Here is a 6,069-nt window from a genome sequence, read left to right as displayed (position 1 = left end):
TTTGTCTTCAAAAAATTTGGACCATTTCTCGAATTGCGCGTGTCATCCTTGCGCAGGGGCCATGCTAATCTTCTCTGTATCGTTCCAATTTTATCGGATGTCTCCGAAGAGACTAATGACGAGATTAAATTAGTTGTTTATAATCGACAATTATAAATGTCGTTAAGGGTTAAACAACTAATAAAACTCGTCGTATATAAACAATGGCTTTAGTCCGTCGTTTTTTTAGCATTATTAGTCGTTTTACTTGTTTTGGATGTAGTGTTATCATTAGTCTAAATATTACTAATAAAAATATTTAGAGGCATGGGGTTAATTTTGTGGCATGCGCCAATCAAAGACAAGAATTTTACCAAAATTGAAGTAGGTTGGCTACTTCAAAGTTTACTTGGGTGAGGTTGATTTTAAAGAGTTTAAAGCAATGTAAAAAACCAGACACACAAAAAAATGAACCATGGTTCAACCGTACGAGCATGAATCAATTATTAAATTACAAAAATTATTTTTATTCCGATTTCTTCATGAAATAAATTTAAGACTTTGTTGATTGAAAGAAAATAGAAAATGTCACAAAAATCTTTAATGTTTCTGCATTTTTTCATTAATTTCATGAAAGAGTTCAGAAATTCTATATATATTTTTTCTATTTCTAATTTTTATATATTAATAACTCATTATTTTTTCAAATTGATCCGACCGTATTAAACCTCGATTGAACGATGGTTTGACCATCTGAACAAATTTTAGGTTTTTAAAACATTGGTTTAAAGAATTCGGTCCGCTTTACCACACAAAAGAAATAATCAAGAGTTTTAGCCAAGCCTGTTCCAAAGATCTACAGTTCCTGAACTTATAAAGTCCATTGAGTGTGCCACATTGGGTGGTCAGATTATCACCATTTTTTGTTTTATTAAAAAAAAGAAACTTCATTAAACTATCCGTACATATTGCCACGACCACCTTCATCGGAGATAAAGATACCAGAGATCACGTGGATCACCACTCTGACATGCAAAAATGTGTAAAATTTACATTTTTGCCCCTCTATTCTTAAGTAGAAAAAAGGTAAATCAAGCAAAATAAATTTAGTTTCTTACCAGTGAGTGACACTGTTTGGGGCAAATAATAACACCTTTTTCAAATGAAAAAATAGTTGACATAGACCTCCATAGTGTCCGAAGCATATCTTAAAAAATTTGGTCGTCATCCTACGTTAAGTGGTTAATGCATTCTTCAATTTGAATGGCATTACTCGAAGTAGAACATTCCTTGCTCTTTGGTAAATGCTGACTTATCTTGATTTTATAATACCAACGAGATCTAGTTATATATATCGAATGCTCATTCATTAACAACAACCTTTACTTGTCCGTTGATTCTTAGTAAGGGAAAATTATCTTTCAGATATATTTTACTTGGGATGGTATACTCAACGCAAATCCCTTGCAAATCCCTTACTTTTCCATCCTTCTTTTGTACCACAATAATGTTTGCTATCTCTTGGCAGATACCTTCCCGAATGAATCTGATTCTAAGCAAGTTTCTGATTTCCTTAGTAACTATTGGAGCTATGCCACCTCAATGAGTATTTGAGTTACAAAATCAGCACTTATAACTTTGAATTGAAATAATAACAACCTATATCTTGCTATGCATTATCAATATCTCATTTACATTTTTTTTATAGCATGGAATCACGTTTACCAAATTTAATCGTCAATAAATATTATATAGCAGAGAAAATTAGAAATGGAGAAAATCAGGGAAGATCCCTGTTAAAACCTCAAATTTTTGTACCTACTTGAATGAATCTAGATACATGGTTTATTAGGCGTGATACACAATTCTTGAGCATTAAATACCAAGCCTTTCATTCATTACAATAGAAAATTACAAGATCTTTAAACAATAACAGATCCTCTATTACGAACACAAAATATTGAAATATAACTAATCTTTGTCACATCATTGCATCTTCTACTCCAAATCCATGAATTCCACCTCTCCCTCATCTGTTGATGTAAAATGTCAATAAGTAGTGAACCCTAAACAAGAGATAATCCACAATTCAGTATTACAAGTTATAATATAACTACTTCGTTATATTACCTATACATTCCACTACATATGATACATTCGACACATTATACAAGAAGAAATTATTCTAACTGATACTAAATCAAATAGAAAAAAGATATACCTTTATTGTCTTTAGAATCCCATGAAGTTCAAGCATGTTCTTGAATTTCACATTCTTTAGCTACCTGAAGAACAATATGCGTGGCTGCATTGCTTTCCAATTGTTCAATACGGTGAGCATCTCTGGATTGACCATGAGGGGTTATCAAGCTAGTGATACCAGTTCCGATAGGAAATGACCAATGAACTTTGTCCTCAAATGGTGCAACCTTGCTTAGTAATTTCAAGGCAAAACTTGCTCTTTCTTCGCTTTGTTCATTGGGGCTCTCAACAATATGCTTGAGTATGGCATGTGAGAGTTGAGAGACAAAAAACAGTAACATGTCCACAAATAGTTGTTTCGATGTGACCGTATAACTCGTTGATTGATGCGCACGGTCTGCACTTGATGATAAATTCATTGATGGCATGTACATCATCACGTACAACAAAATTTATCATACCTGGTTCCAATGGTATTTCTTCAATAGTCCCAAGTGTATCATTTAATGCTTTCAATTGAGATTGAGATTGAAACCCTCCATCCATAGATCTCATAACAACTTCAGAACAATGTTTCTTTACAGAAGATTTAATGCATTTGTTTTTCTTCCATATATATTTTGCCATCATCCATTTAGCTTTGTTACGGAGATTTCCAGCATTCATCATCTTGTCGATGAAATAAATGATTTCGAAGGCTTCATCTAGGGTATGAACTAGAGAAGTACTGAGGGAATCCGGAAGTGAAACAATGGCCATTCTTACAAGGAGCACAACTGAAAGACAAGATATTCGGTTATCTGATGAAACTTGAAGCTTGTTAGTAAGTGACTCTTCAGATGGAGTAATTTTGCAGAAGAGTTGTAACAAATGAGTTGGAGAATCAATTTTATATATCTCGATCAACCTGTTCACATCCTCCTCACTTTTCTTCTGTATCCACCTGATCAATCCGCTTCCAGACAAATAGGGTTCTTCTTGTCTCACTAAATCTGTGGCTTCACCATTTCTTTGTTTAACTAAAGCATTTTTTACTGCCTTTCATCACATATGTTGCCAACACAGTCACGCAAAAAGGCAATAGAGTTACAAATATAGTCTCTAATAACCAAACAATAATGCCAAAATTCAAATTCGCAATCAGCCTAAAGGTTTTTAACCTTGCTATAATAGGGATATAATTTTCATTCGGCCCTCTTGCGTAATGTCCTTCTTCAAGGTCTGTGTTGCTCACCACAGTAAGCCATCTAAAGCCAATTGCCATACAACCTATCGTTATGGTAAGACCCTGAGTGACAACCACCATCCATATTGACCATTTATAATCCGAAACTCCATAACCAAACTCCATCGTATTATTAAGAATGAGGGATCTAATTGCAACTTGTGACAGAACCACCGTGCAAAATATGGGAATCACGCCCATAGCCATAGCAGGTGCAGTATCAATGATAAACAATTGAGGGTTGTGTCCATAACTAGACACATAAAACAATTTCATTCGTTTAATCATACATTCGTTCTCCGAACTTCGTGGGTCACCCTTTTCAAGTTGTTCTTTAACATCATCAAGGTAAATATCAGAAGCAAAATGAAGTCTAAAAGTAGAATCCCATAATGCAAATAGCAAAAGCATCATACAAGACAGGATTATGACATGTTCTACAATGAACGCAAAGATGACCCTAGTGGCCATTTGTATTGCAACATTGACAACAACGGCTATTACATAGATGGTCAGGGAGGCCATGTTGGAAAGACGTTCATAGTGACTCTGGGATCCAACTGAAGGGAAGAAAAACCCCATGGAGATGCATATGAAGACAGTGCCAGTAAGTTTAGATAGTTGATCGTGAGCAGAAGGCATGGAAGTTCGTGAGATCTACAGGGAGTTTTGTTGCTATTGCAAGAAGTGTGAGGGCAAGGGAATTGAGTGAGAAGAATCGACATGGAATCCATGGCTTCCTAGAACGCAGTCCATACAACAGATCAAAAATCATAAATAGAAAACATACCGAGGTGGCCGCAGCTGTATATAAGCCAATCAAAGGAATTGGAGAAGAATAATTGTGATCATTGGATGTTACATTCAAACCTGAATGATTCTCCATTTGCCTTTCTTCAAGTCGTCTTCTTTTTGTTATATATATAACAAGGACTATGCATTTTATATTATTTTTTGGATGTATTTTGGTCCATATGAATTGTATATATATAAATTTCTATTTAATAAATGTCATTAACGCGTCCTGTGAACCTTCCTGCTCACTTAACGAACCTAGCATTACATTTTATATTTGATTTAGAAGAAAAAAAAAATTTAAGAGGGGGGAGGTTAGTTTCAAACATGCCCCTGCATTTTTGTCAATATTAGATATTAATCCCCATGTTTTCAAACTAATGTCATTCCCCTTGACCTTGGTCTTATATCACAGACAAAAAGAAGATGACATAATGACCTTGTCTTCAACCTTGAGCCAAAATCTTCTTAATTTTTACCTAGAAAATATGTCATGTTCAAGCTTAACACCAAGAAGGTACATCGTCTTTAACTTATTCAACCTCTTCAAATTATTATCTTTTAACGCATTGTAAACATCGTTTATTTTTCTACAAAAATCTATTCTCAACCAAAAATCCTATCTTGTTCATGATGTTTGAAGGTTGAAGGAGATAGAATCTTCAATTTAATTTCTTGTCTTCAATGTCTTGTAGAAACTCTTGATTTTTCTACCCAAGAGTCCATGGAACTTCCACTTCGCCAAAACTAAATCTTATTCTTGTGGTTCGAAGATTGAAGAAGATGGGTTCTTAAGCTTCAACCTAAAGTTGAAGAAGAGAATGAACAACATCACCCTGAGGTTGAAGATTACTGGTTTGGGGGGAGAAAATCAGCTTGAGATCTAAAATGATGGCATTTAGGTAATTTATGGTAGTCTCTCGTAAAAGACATAAGTCAAGGGGGGCATGTCTTTAATTTCAAAATACAAGAGGGTATTTTTTTATTTGACAAAAATATTAAAGAAGACCTTCAACGTGGACGTGCCATCAGTTGGTTTACTTAAAGGAGGTATCTTAAATATTTGAATCACAATGCAGTAAACTGATGCGGTTGATAAAATCATAGATGCTTGATACATGTTCCATGTGCCTAGAGGTAACTTAAGTACGTTAGTTTGAGATGTATAGGATCATTGGTTTGTAATGGGACATGGGTTTAGAACGGGTGTTGTAGGTGGCTCCTTAATAGATAGTATTGTATGTAATTTTAGATAGGTATTTGATTTAGGTAGATAACAATTTTAGTAATGGGCAACGAATTGGATAGTTTCTTCGTGGATTAAGGTGAAGTGAAGTGTTTGTATTTAAATAGATGTCTTTCTATTAATGAGATTATCACATTATTAACTTATCAAAAATTTCTCTTGAAATTAGGAGGATAGGATTCCCTTCAAAGTGAACCAATTTTTTGTATTTCTTGTTTTTTTAGTCAAAATAGGCAATAGGAGTGCTCGTATCAATTTATTATCAGAGTTGGCTAACACTATGTCTGACCCTAGAATTTCTCTACATGAGGCTCAGATTAAAACCCTCAAGACAATTTCTGCATAACATAAAAAAATATTTAGGGAGATCATACAACAAGTTGCTGCTCTTAATATCAAATTTGATCATATTCCTGATGAGCGAGCAGAATGATCTGATGGGCCCAAAAAAGGTCGAGTTGATGTTGTGGGTGAATCATCTCAAGGTGGATCGTTTGGCTCCATACAAGTCTAAACGATTCCACTTGATTTCCCTCGATTTGAAAGTGAAAACCGATTTGGACGGGTTTATCAAGCTGAACAATTATTTTCCTACCATCAAGCACCCCAGAGCAAAATATCA

General features: G+C 34.5%; 1 non-coding gene across 1 annotated transcript; it reads right to left on the bottom strand.

Annotated features, from left to right (window-relative positions):
- Nucleotides 1-10: 10 nt before the first annotated feature.
- Nucleotides 11-113, bottom strand: LOC147382159 (U6 spliceosomal RNA). The gene has a single exon (XR_015174124.1). It is a non-coding gene; the product is annotated as a U6 spliceosomal RNA (small nuclear RNA).
- Between the last annotated feature and the right edge of the window lie 5,956 nt (nt 114-6,069).

The sequence above is a fragment of the Akebia trifoliata genome, chromosome 16 (genome assembly GCF_017979445.1).
Source record: "Akebia trifoliata isolate Shusen 1 chromosome 16, ASM1797944v1, whole genome shotgun sequence".
Classification (NCBI taxonomy): domain Eukaryota; kingdom Viridiplantae; phylum Streptophyta; class Magnoliopsida; order Ranunculales; family Lardizabalaceae; genus Akebia; species Akebia trifoliata.
Note: the sequence above shows the minus strand (reverse complement) of the source record. Positions and strands in the feature narration are given on the sequence as shown.